The sequence below is a fragment of the Bos indicus genome, chromosome 5 (genome assembly GCF_029378745.1).
Source record: "Bos indicus isolate NIAB-ARS_2022 breed Sahiwal x Tharparkar chromosome 5, NIAB-ARS_B.indTharparkar_mat_pri_1.0, whole genome shotgun sequence".
Lineage (NCBI taxonomy): Eukaryota > Metazoa > Chordata > Mammalia > Artiodactyla > Bovidae > Bos > Bos indicus.
Genome location: NC_091764.1, coordinates 64,171,113 through 64,184,382, shown reverse-complemented (window position 1 = coordinate 64,184,382; position 13,270 = coordinate 64,171,113). Strand labels below are relative to the sequence as shown.

At 38.5% G+C, this 13,270-nt stretch overlaps 1 protein-coding gene across 3 annotated transcripts in view; it reads left to right on the top strand.

Moving 5' to 3' along the window:
- Positions 1-13,270, top strand: part of BLTP3B (bridge-like lipid transfer protein family member 3B) — a 93,694-nt gene that overhangs the window by 3,071 nt on the left and 77,353 nt on the right. Inside the window, exon 2 of one of the 3 annotated variants that reach the window (XM_019961144.2) lies at positions 6,166-6,312. The exons of the other annotated variants lie outside the window; for them this stretch is intronic. The gene's annotated coding sequence lies outside the window, so the exon portion shown is untranslated. The remainder of the gene's footprint in view (positions 1-6,165; positions 6,313-13,270) is intronic. 3 annotated transcript variants of the gene reach the window in all.

The window sequence follows — 13,270 nt, the reverse complement described above, 5'->3', positions numbered from 1 at the left end:
ATGGTACCTTTGGTATCCTGGAAAGAAAGGACTATGAAAATGACACTTTATCTAAGAGATAAAGAAGACAATGTAGGAACAAACAGGAGAAAAAGAGTGCTTACTCCGAGCTTGGAGGTTGAAGTGTGGTGAAATTGTAAGATTAAAAGCAGTGTTATTCAGATACAAGGGCTTAAGAAAGCTGAGAACCGAAGAATTGATGCTTTTGAACTATGGTGTTGGAGAAGACTCTTGAGAGTCCCTTGGACAGCAAGGAGATTAAACCAGTCAATCCTAAATGTAATCAGTCCTGAATATTCATTGGAAGGACTGATACTGAAGTTGAAGCTGTAATTTGGCACCTGATGCAAAGAACTGACTCCTTGGAAAAGACCCTGATGCTGGGAAAGATTGAAGGCAGGAGGAGAAGGGGACAACAGAGGATGAGATGGTTGGATGACATCACCGACTCGATGGACGTGAGTTTAAGCAAGATCTGGGAGTTGGTGAAAGAACAGGAAGCCTGGTGTGCTACAGTCCTTGGGGTTGCAAAGAGTCGTACACACTGCAGTCCATGGGGTTGCAAAGAGTCGGACACGACTGAGCGACTGAACTGAACTGAACTGATAAGAGAATTATTCTTTAGAGATTAACAAATGCTTAAAGCAAATGATGAACTATTTGAGAAGTGTAAATCTGTATACTTATTCCCTATCTAGTTGTTTAGTTTGTATTCCAAGCATCTCTTTAATTGTTAATAAAAAGTTTGTATACTTGAAACAGATCTGAAACTGAAGAGGACAAGTGAGTGAGTGAGTGTGTGTATGTTTGTGTGCACACATGTGCAGATTAGTTACAGAGTAGTTACACTTTAATAGAAGTGAAACAGGAAAAGCCTTTGAAGGGGATTTTACCCTGATCTTTCATACTATAACTGTCACAGAATATGTTTTGCAGAGTTCTCTAGGAGAGTATTTTTTCACAAGGAAATGGAAAGCTCTAAAGAAAAGTTAGAACAAGTGTAAGAAAGAAAATAAAAGCAGGAGCTTACCTTTCAGCTCAAGTCCTCATTACCTGTTACTGTGGTATGTGTACATATGTGCTCCAGCAAAGGTGAAGGGCAGGGAGTAAAAGCTTGAAGATGGGGTACATTTAAGCCAGGACATAAAAAGAGATGGGGAAGATTCAGATACAAATGCTCCCCCTTTGGCTCAAGGCATATTATGCTGGAGGTACAAGTGGGTGTTGCAAAGACATACACTACACCTAAATACAGTCTTTGTATGGTTTTAAGCAGTGGTTATGAAACAGGGGTGTTTGACCCCTCAGAGGATATTTGGCAATGTCTGGAGACAGTTTTGATTGTCATGACTCGGCAGAGTTGGGTCTGGGGTTGTAACTAGCAGGTAGAGGCCAAGAATGCTGCTAAACATCCTATAGTGGACAGCATGCTCTCTCACAAAAAGAATTATTTGACCTACATGTCAATAATTTTGAGGTTGAGAAACTGATTTAAAGTATACACATGTGTATCAGATTATTGGACTAGGATACTGGGCTAATTAAGATTATATTGTCTGTCATAAATATACTACCATGTGTTAAATAGGCAGCTAGTGGGAACATACTGTATAGCACAGGGAGCTTCGCTTGGTCCTCAGGTAATGACGAAGAGGGGAGGGGTGGGAGGAAGTTTCAAGAGGGAGGGGATATGTGTATACATGTAACTGATTCCAGGTAGTGCTAGTGGTAAAGAACCCACCTGCCAGTGCAGGAGAGGTTGCAACCTACTCCAGTATTCTTGCTTGGAGGATCCCATGGACAGCTGAGCCAGGAGGGCTGCAGACCATGGGGTCACAAAGAGTCAGGCACGACTGAAGCACGTTAGCACCCACACATAGCTGATTCACTTCATTGGTCAACAGAAACTAACACAACATTGTAGAGCAATTATACTCCAATTAAAAAAACTGTAAAAAAAAAAAAGATTATATTGTCTGCAAACAACAAAAACCTGCTCTGTTTCACTTAGGCTAAAAGAGGAAATGTAATAGAAAGCTGTTAGTGTGGGTCACAGAATCTGGAACAGCCAGTGCCTAGGGCCTAGTTGGAAGAGTACTTGAACTTCAGCACTATTGACATTTGAACCAGACGATTGTTTTTGTGAAAGGCTGCTCTGCGCATTGTAGGATGTTGAGCCGCACCTCTGGTTTCCACCCACTAGATGCCGGTAGCACTCCTGCAGCCTTGACAATGAGAGCAGGTCCCCAGATGTTGCCAGATGTCCCCTGGAAGGTACAACGACTCTCAGTTGAGAACCACTACTTTAGGGTGCTGTCTGATCTTTCACAACTCCCAGTCTGGTCTTTCCTGTTGAAGTTTCGGATTTCTGGGAGAGAGAATCTGTTTGATCCAGTTCTGTTTATCCACGGGTCAATTAGCAATGGCAAGGGGTTGTATAGCAAAGATGTGGTCATGTGGGGAACTGTTTAGAGTCAGGCTTGTTGCTCTATTTGGTGTCTTTAGTAGGCACCTAACAAAATTAGGTTTTGGAGGGCCTCATTTGCCGTGTTAGGGAAATTGAAATTGAATTTCATCCCAGGAGGTGACTGCTAATAAAGAATTCCTGATTAAAGAGGGACATGATCACTAAAGAAAGGTACATGGTTATGAGTTTGATTTGCAATACAAGGTTCAGGAACATTTCTCTGGGGTGGAAACATAGAGTCTATAGAGGTGCTCAGATTAGATTAAGTAGAAAAATAATGTAGAAAGATATCAGTATTCCACAGAATTTATGAGAAGGTTAGAGAAACAGACTTGGGAAAGGCCTGGATACTGGCCAGCTCCAAGGATTGAGGTAAAAGAAACTTCTTGACAGTTTCAACAAGACATACTCCCTAAACAAAGCGGAAGAAATAAGTAGAAAGGGAGAGTGGCCTGAGAAGATTAACTATTTGGAATATTTATTAAGGAGATTAGGAAAGGTTGAGTGTTTGCAGGATCTTGTGACTGACTGGCAAAATGAAGGGAGATTAGAGTACCTCATAGTATATTTACTGAGTGCTTCTCTGTACCAGGTACTAGTCCATAATGTTGGGGCAAACTCCTTGCCCTTAGTGGAGCTTACATTTTAATCAGAGAAGGCTGAGAGTAATTAGATTAATTAACTTTCACATTTAAATTAAATGTGAAGTACACTGCTATTGAAAAAACTAAGAGAAAGGGAGTAGGAAGTGCACGGAGGTGGGGGGACAAACTTTGCAATTTTAAATCCAGTTATGGAGAAGGCTTAATTGAGAAGGTGTTATTTGAGGAGAGAGCTGAAATTGGGAGTGCGAACTAATGCAAAGATCCAGAAGAGGAAGCTTGTCGTTTTTTTGGCAAATACATTAATGCCTCCAATATAGGTGAAATGGAATGAGGACTGAGGTGAGTAGAGGAAGGTAAGATCAAAGAGAAATCAAGGGCCAGATCTTGTGGGACCTTGTAGTGACTTTGGCTTTTACCCTGAGTGAGACTGGAAGCCACTTGAAGGCTTTGAACCATTGATCACTCTGCAGCCAAGTGGGAAATAAATAATTGGAGGGTGGGGGAAGAATCAGGGGCCTAGTGAAAAATGTTAACTAGCCAGATGAGAAAAAATACTGGCATGGAGCTAGGTGGATGCCGTGAAGTTGTTGAGATACATAGTCAGGTTTTGGATGTATTTTGAAGGCAGAGCCACAGGTTTTGCCAATAGATAAAATATGGATTGAGAAGGAGAACAGTCATGGATGACTTTGACATAAGCAACTGAGAAGATGGAGTTGCTATTAATTAAGTTGGAGAAGATATGCAGAAGGAGCAGGTTTATGGAAAAAGATCTGGAGTTTGGCTCTGGATACCTTAATTTGGTTGTCTATTAAGTATATAAATGGAGATCCCTTTATTTGTAAGCTAATTTAGACTGTGCCTCTTATAGTTTGGCAACAGTGATGTCAGTGTTTTTTGTGTGTGGTCATCCTTTGGCTTAGCCAATAGATAATTACAGAAAAGTAAATTGTGAGTTGAATTTTAGGGGGTGGATTTTTCTTTTCTTCTATTAAGTACACTTCATAGAAGCATCTAAAATTGAGCAAGGTGCCTGTTTCTTTCACATTAATTTACAACTACAACCAGATATTGATTCTTGGAAAAGTTACTTTCAGGAGATTGATTTGAGAACTTCAGGTGAAAAGGAGATTGAATGCGTGGTTTATTGGATATTGTAATACTGTTATTCTAGAATCAGAAGGTATTTGTTCCGGTCACCTAGAAGGAAGTTATTAAAACAGTGCAGTTTTAGACTTTGCTAAGATTTAACAGGTAGTGTTGAGTAGTTAAGTCACTGATCCAGCACCTTCATAATTTGATTATTCTATGCTGCCTGTTCAGGCTGTAGTTTGCACCTAACAGTTCGCTTTTCTTTGAGTTTTCAGCATTTCCTGTATTACTCCTTTATGGTATTTTATCATCTTGTTGCAATATCCCTTAGGAGATTCGTTTATTACTTGGGAATCATTTGACCTTACCGTCCTTTGAAACTCGGAAAACACAGTCTTTTGACTCAGCAGTTCTTTAAAGTTGGAAAGGACAATTTCTCCATTCATTTCTTTTTACTTGCATAATTTTTTTTGCAGTATTACAGTTTGCCTTAATACTGCAGTTTCCAGTCTAAATGTTTCCTCAGTAAGTTGATCTCTTAGCAGTTTAGGTTTTAAAGTTTGCATACTATGTTACTTAAGATGAGTAATTTAATATTTCTATTAAATATTGATATTTACAAGTTGATATTAATTAGCTCAGATGTAAGTTACAAGCTTTATGGGGCTTCCCTTGTGGCTCAGCTGGTAAAGAATCTGCCTGCAATGCGGGAGACCTGGGTTTGATCCCTGGGTTGGGAAGATCCCCTGGAGAAGGGAAAGGCTGACCACTCCGGTATTCTGGCCTGGAGAATTTCATGGACTGTATAGTCCATGGGGTTGCAAAGAGTCAGACGTGACTGAGCAACTTTCACTTCACTTCACAAGGTTTATGACACCATTTCCATGAGTGAAATATGAGCAGGTATCATATCAAGACAAAATTATTAAAACAAAATTAAGAGCTGAGCAAATATGATCCAGGATGTATTTTTTTTTAGGCATTATACTTGTTATTGGTCTGTCTCATAATTCATTGACTTATTTTGAGACTTCTCCCAGCCAAAAAGCATGTTGTATAAAAATTTTGAACCTCTATATTAGTCTATCCTTTAAGACACTTTTAGCTGTATGTACTCTTTTTTCTACCCAAAAGTACCATTAAGAGAGGAATCTGTGACTTCTTTTCTGCCACTGTTATTATAACATTGTGGTGTTTTCCTCTACTGTTTTTTATTTATTTTAGAACAAAAGCTTCTTGTTTATTAGTTCCATACACTGTCATCTCTTTAAGGGCAGAATAACCCTGATAGGCTTTGAATTCTGAGGGCAGTGACTGTGCTTGTGTGGTTCTCCATTGTATCTTTAGCATCTGCCACAGTACTGTGGTACAGGGTAGTTGTTCAGAAACATTTTTAGCTGACTGGAGAAATAGATTTATACTATTGTAAATTTATACATCGGCCGTCATGGAACACATAGGTCATAAATCCATGTATTTATAAAGCTGGATACATTTTTAGCGATATTACAATCTTGATGTTTGTGGGTTATTTTTCATAGGTGACTTTACTCTTTAGTATTCTTTATGAAATGAAATGAGGATTATAGTTTTAACTGGGCCTTCGGGCAGTTAAAATTTTGACAGTTTGTAGGTTGCTTGTCTTTTAGAGTGCTTATCCTATTTGGTTTCATTTAATATTATTTAGTTCAGTCTTTGTGTAATGTTTGTATAGCATAGCTATCTCGTTTTTGTTAAATATTATTTTTAATATAAAATTAAAAACATACTGATTTAATAGAGTAGTAGTGCTACCAGTGGTAGAGAGAATGAAGAAAATCCTAAATGATTAATTTATCTTAGATTTTAATCAGCATTTGCCTATAGTTAATCCAGTGTGAAATACAACTGTATTTTCTTTAAAGTGACTCACAGCTGAATATTTTTATCATATCATTCCTTTCCTCTTCCTTCCCTTAAACTTGCTCCCTTCTGTGTCCCCTGTGTACCCATTCCCTGCAGCGATCCCTGCTGGCTGTGGTGGAGATTGGTGTGCTGTGAATTTCATAATCACCCAAATGAGTCCCAGAGGAGTCTAAGAAACCCTGGCAACTGACTACTTGCTTTCACCAGGAGTAGGGACCTTTTGTCTGAATTTCCTGCCCTCAGGTAATTCTTCTATTCCCCATTTTTTTTTTCTTCTCTCTCTGTAAATGCAAGCACTTCCTGTGCCCACATAAAGATACTTTGAGAATATTTTCTAATTCTTCTTGTTTTAGTCAGACACCAATTTCATGTGTTTTTTTTTTTTTTTAAACTATGTAGCTATAGGCCCATGCAATTCTCTTAGAATGTCTTCTAATATATAAGATTTGGCAATGCACTTAAAGTTATAACCAGGTCTTTCTGATGTTGCATGAGTGAGTTTTATAACTTATTGTCAGCTACTTGGAAATAGTAGTTAACATTATCTGCTCTTTAATGGGTTAGGCATTATAGTCTAATGTAATTAATGAGGTATGAAGGCTTTTTTCGTAAAGAGAATGTTTTGACCAATTCACTGAAGAACTTAAAAGTTTTGTGTATTTAATGTTGGTTATAATTTTTATCAAAGATGTTGGAATGACTCTCATGAACAGCTGTGAAAATAGGATTCATTTTGAAGAATGTAAGGGCTCCCACTCCAATCTTTTCTTCTCTCTCCCACTGCCCTTTAAAAATCAGGGAAAATAGTTACGCTATAAAATCAGATTCATGGAAATAGCACTAAATATTTCAGTCTAGACTCAATGAAAAACCTAGAAACTTATATTTGAATGCTTCTCATGCTTGGTAAATTTATACACTTAAATACTTTGGAACTCTAAAAGTCTAAGAAATCCATAATTGAAGACTAGTCATGAGCAGAATTGAGCCACTAGTTACATACTTATCCTTGGTGTAATGTAACAGTTTATAAACTTGCTGACCATATATTAGCTGGCAATTGTATAGGTGTGATGACTTAAATATTATTTTCCAGTATTCTTGTTTGCTTTCCAATATTCTTGATTCCATCATCATTTGGTTATCTGGATCTTATCCAAATTGCCAAGGAAGAATGCCAAGCTTTATCTTTCAGTAGACCATTAGAAAAACCTTTGAGATTGTTAAGATATTGGTAGTTAAGAACTTCTGTTGTTTCTGGTGGCATTCAAGGATGGTTCTGATTTTGTGTATACCTCTAGCAAATACTCTGGGACCTTTGCTTCAGACTAGATTACACCTCCTTAACATTTCTTTTTTGGTCTGGTTTGTGCTTAGCTTATTGAAGGTGAGGTATAGTGATTTTCATCTAAGCTTAAATCACATCTGTCTGTGCTTTTATTCAAGTCACCTATGAAGCTTAATTCCTTTTTCTTCTTAACCTTCTCATTTTAATCAGTCATTCTCTCTTTTTATTTAAATAATTCTTGAATTTATCTTTTTTATCCTGAACAAAACATATAGCAGACTATTTGCTACAAAGTAGATATCAGTAAGATTTGAATATCTCTACTGTCACTGCTGCTGCTGCTGCTGCTGCTAAGTAGCTTCAGTCGTGTCCGACTCTGTGCCACTACTCAGATTTAAATCATAATTTCTTGGATCAGTTGAGGTTAAGTATTCTCATTTCTCATGCTTCTTTTTAAAAAAATATTTATTTATTTATTATTGGCTGCTCTTGGTTCTTCATTGTTGCCCGTGTGCTTTCTCTCATTGCAGTTTGCAGGCTTCTCATTGCAATAGCTTCTCTTGTTGTGGAGCATGGGCTCTGGTACCCGGGCTTCGGTAGTTTTGGCACATGGGCTTGGTAGTTGCAGTTTGCGGCCTCCAAATTGCAGGCTCAGTAGTTCTGGTGCATGGGCTTAGTTGCCCTGAAGCATGTGGGATCTTCAGGGACCAGGAATTGAACTGGTATCCCCTGCGTTGCAAGGTGGATTCTTAACCACTGGACTACCAGGGAAGCCCTTCTCATACTTCTTTATTCGATTCTTGGAACTGTTACCAGAGAGATCTTGACAAAATACTAATCTTATTTAAATTTCTTGGTAAATATTTTTCAATAGCTCATGTTTAAGCTTTAAAAATTTTTTTTCTTTTTTTGGTTTATAACATAATTTTTTGTCCAAAGAAATATAAATAGGACTTTACTGTGTAGAATAGTAGTAGGGCTCATTCTAGTTGAAACAGCAGTTGGGGGTAGGGTTCAGCTGGCATATATTTACCCTTTTTATTTCTGTTCCACCTAGGTTTAATCATGAGCAGTCTCCTCAGGGGCACTGTGGGAATAATACTGATGTGTAGGATGAAACCTGCATTCCTTGGCATGACATACAAGAGTTCTTCACGATCTGGCTGCTGCTATGCTTTCAAAGCATATCATTTCTTTTCAAACTATGATATGGTTTTCAAACTACCTTATTGTTAGCCTTGTGCTTCATCTGTGGTGGCTGCATATGATCCTGCAACCTTGAACATGCTGCTGCTTATCTGAAATGTCCTCCTCTGCCCTGGTCACCTAGCAAAAACTTACTCTCAAAGACATGGCTCCAATGCTGCCTCCTTCATGAAGCCTTTCCAAAGCAGTAGGCTTTTTAACAAAGTTGATGACCTCTTCCCTCCTCCATCTTAACCTAGTCTCATTTTTATTACAATATCCGTCACGCATTGCCTGGCACATAGTATGACTGTAAAACACTACAATAATTTCTTCCTGTGATTGCTTCTAATAGTAAATCATGAGGTCTTTGAAAGCAGTAATTTTGTCTCATTTGTCTAAGTTACCCAAGAGCTTAATCAGAGCTCAGTTTTTGCCTTGAAGAATGTATACCTAATTGTGTCAGGTTTTCTGACATTTCAACAAAATTTAGAAACCCAGGTTTTCCTGGTGGCTCAGATGGTAAAGTGTCTGCCTGCAATGGGGAGACCCGGGTTCGATCCTTGGGTTGGGAAGATCTCCTGGAGAAGGAAATGGCAACCCACTCCAGTATTCTTGCCTGGAGAATCCCACGGACGGAGGAGCCTGGTAGGCTACAGTCCATGGGGTCGCAAAGAGTCGGACACGACTGAGCGACTTCACTTCACTTCACTTCACTACCCATTTTAAATGTTAGCCACATATTCCAGTTGTTAGAAACACTGTGCAGGCCAGACAAAACATGTCTGTGGGCAAAACACAGCTCGTAGGTTGCCAGTTTGCAGCCTTTCCATTCTTTGAATGTTTCTGTGGAAAAACTAGTTAGACAGGATTGGTTGATTTTCTTTGCATGCATATTACAAAAATAACCAAGCCAAATAAACTCTGCAAATTTTGAATGCTCAAAAAAAAAGGCGGGGGGGGGGGGGTGGAATTTACTATGAGCATATCTTGATCCTTGTCCCATCCTTGTAGTTTTTTTTTTTAAAATTTGTTGTTGTTCAGTCGCCAAGTCGTGGCCAACTCTTTGCGACCCTATGCACTGCAGCACGCCAGCCTTCCCTGAAGTTTGCCCAAGTTCATGTCCACTGAATGGGTGATGCCATCCAACCATCTCATCCTTTGTTGCCGCAATCCTCCTCCTCCTGCCTTCAGTCTTTCCCAGCATCAGGGTCTTTTCCAATGTGTCAGTTCTTCACATCAGGTGGCCAAAGTATTGGAGCTTTAGCAACAGTCCTTCCAATGAATATTCAGGGTTAATTTCCTTTAGGATTGACTGGTTTGATCTCCTGCAGTCCAGGGGACTCTCAAGAGTCTTTTCCAACACCACAATTCAAAAGCATCAATTCTTTAGTGCTCAGCCTTCTTGATGGTCCAACTCTCACATCCATACATGTTGGGAAAGCCATAGCTTTGACTATACAGACCTTGGTCTGTCAAGTGATATCTCTTCTGTTTAATATGCTGTCTAGGATTGTCATAGCTTTTCTTCCAAGGAGCAAGTGTCTTAATTTTGTGGCTGCAGTGATTTTGTAGCTCAAGAAAATAAAAAATAAAATTTGTCACTGTTTCCACTTTTCCCCATCTATTTGCCATGAATGATGGGACTGGATGCCATCATCTTAGTTTTTTGAATGTTGAGTTTTAAGCCAGCTTTTTCACTTTTCTCTTTCACCTTCATCAAGAGGCTCTGTAGTTTCTCTTCACTTTCATTAGAGTGGTATCATCCGCATATCTGAGGTTGTTGATATTTCTCCTAGCAGTCTTGATTCCAGCTTGTGATTCATCCAGCCCGGCATTTCATATGATGTGCTCCGTATATGATTTTAAGTAAGCAGGGTGAATACTCCTTTCCCAATTTGGAACCAGTCTGTTGTTCCATGTCTGTTTCTAACTGTTGCTTCTTGACCTACATACAGGTTTCTCAGGAGACAAGTAAAGTCATCTGATATTCCCATCTCTTTGTGAATTTTCCACAGTTTGTTGTGATCCTTCACACAGTCAAAGACTTTCACATAGTCGATGAAGCAGAAATAGATGTTTTTCTGGAGTTCATTTGCTTTTTATATGACCCAATGGATGTTGGCAATTTGATTTCTGGTTCCTCCTCTGCCTTTTCTAAACCCAGCTAATACATTGAGAAGTTCTTGGTTCACATACTGCTGAAGCCTTGCTTGAAGGATTTTGAGCATAATCTTGCTAGCATGTGAAACGAGTGCAGTGGTGTGGTAGTTTGAACATTCTTTGTCATTGCCCTTTGGGATTGGAATGAAAACTGTCCTTTTCCTGCTTGACCATGTCCAATTATCCTTGATTTAGGAACCTACCAGGTTCCCATGCAATATTGTTCAGTTTACAGCATCAGGCTTTACTTTCACCATGTCTGACTGTACTTTCAGACACATCTACAACCTAGTGTTGTTTCCACTTTGGCCCAGCCTCTTCATTCCTTCTGGAGCTATTTCTCCACTCTTCCACAGTGGCATATTGGGCGCCTTCCGACCTGGGGGACTCATCTTCTCGCATCGTATCATTTTACCTTTTCATACTGTTCATGGAATTCTTGGGGCAAAAATACTGGAGTGATTTGCCGTTCACTTCTCCAGTGGTCCGTGTTTTGTCAGAACTTCCCACTATGACCTGTCTGTCTTGGGTGGCCCTGCATGGCATGGCTTGTAGCTTCATTGAGTTATGCAAGCCCCTTTGCCATGACAAGGCTGTGATCCATGAAGGGGAATGGAATGGTAATTGATCCTAAAATACCTTTTAAGTTAAAATTGTACAAATTTGATTATAGTCTTGGCTCTGCCTTAGTGAGACCTTGAACTATGAACTTAACCTCTCTAGGCTTCACATTCTCTGATGTAAAATGAGGACTTTGAATTGGAGAAACTCTTCTGGCACTAAAATTGTAAAATTATTTTGTATTCTTTGCTTGTATAAATACTTCCTATGGCTCTACGGAGTTATTTTACTTGGCTCTAAATCACTTCTAGATGACAATAGCAATGGTGTGGTTTTCAAAAAGCCATGGTTCAAAGACCTTAGTAATTCTCATTTCCTTATATTTTATTAAGTTAGCTAGTCCATTCTTTTTTATTAAGAGATACACACCCACACATATTTGCTTTACAGTTTGTTTGGCTTGATTGTTTTCGTATTATACAATTAAAATCAACTAATCTAGTATAACCAGTTTTATATATATATATATATATATATATATAAAATGAAGTGAAGTGAAAGTCCCTCAGTCGTGTTTGATTCTTTGCGACCCCATGGACTATACAGTCCATGGAATTCTCCAAGCCGCCTTTCCCTGCCTCAGGGGATCTTCCCAACCCAGGGATCAAACCAAGGTCTCCTGCATTACATGCGGATTCTTTACCAGCTGAGCCACAAGGGAAGCCATATATATATATATATTTTTTAATTTTTATTTATATATATATTTATATATGGGTATATATAATTACTTATATAAATATCTGATTTAAACACTTCTATTGAAATATAATTGTTTTGTGCAATAAACTGCACATACTAAAGGTGTACAATTTGTTGAAATTTTGATTTATGCTCTCAAACATTTCTTTATACTCCTTTGTAATCTTTTCCATCCTGTCTTCCTGCCTTATCTGTTATTATTATTGATCTACTTTATTTCACTTACATTAGTTTGTATTTCCCAGGATTTCATATAATCATTTAGTATACGTCTTTCCTGCCCTTTTTCCCTCAGCATAATTATTTTGCAATTAACCTATGTTTTTTTATACATTATGTCATATTGCTGGGTATATTCCATTGTGTGTATGCCACAGTTCCACAATGGAATTGTTTATCCATTCACCTGTTAATCGTCATTTTGGTTCTTTCTAGTTTGGGCTGTTACAAATAAAGCTCCTGTGAACATTTATGTTTAAATCTTTGTGAGGACATATACTTTTCATTTCTCTTGAATAAATGTGTTCTAAAGTCTGTATTTTATATTCTCACCAGCAATTGTGTGACAGTTCCACTTACTCCATTCTTCACTAGCATTCAGTTTAGTCTTTTGATTTTGCCCAGTTTAGTGGATAAGTAGTGGTATCTGATTGTGGTTTTTAATTTGCAGTTTCCTATTAGACTGATGGAGAAAGCAATGGCCACCCACTCCAGTACTCTTGCCTGGAAAATCCCATGGACGGAGGAGCCTGGAAGGCTGCAGTCCATGGGGTTGTTGAGGGTCGGACACGATTGAGCAACTTCACTTTCACTTTTCACTTTCATGCATTGGAGAAGGAAATAGCAACTCACTCCAGTGTTCTTGCCTGGAGAATCCCAGGGATGGTGGAGCCTGGTGGGCCGCCATCTATGGGGTCGCACAGAGTCGGACACGACTGAAGTGACTTAGCAGCATTGACTGATGATGTACATCTTTTAGTGTGCTTATACACTATCTGCATGCCTTCTTTTGTTTGAGAGTCTGTTTAAATCTTTTACCTATTTAATTAATGAGGTGGCTTACTTTTGAGTTGTAAGAGTTCCTTATATATTGTAGATATAAGTCCTTTTTTAGATATATGTTTGTAAATATTTTCTGCCAGTCTGTGGCTTGTTTTGTAGAAATAGTATCTTTTGATGCACAGAGTTTTTAATTTTGATGAAGTATAATTTGTTGATTTTTTTCTTTTTTGGTTTGTGAAT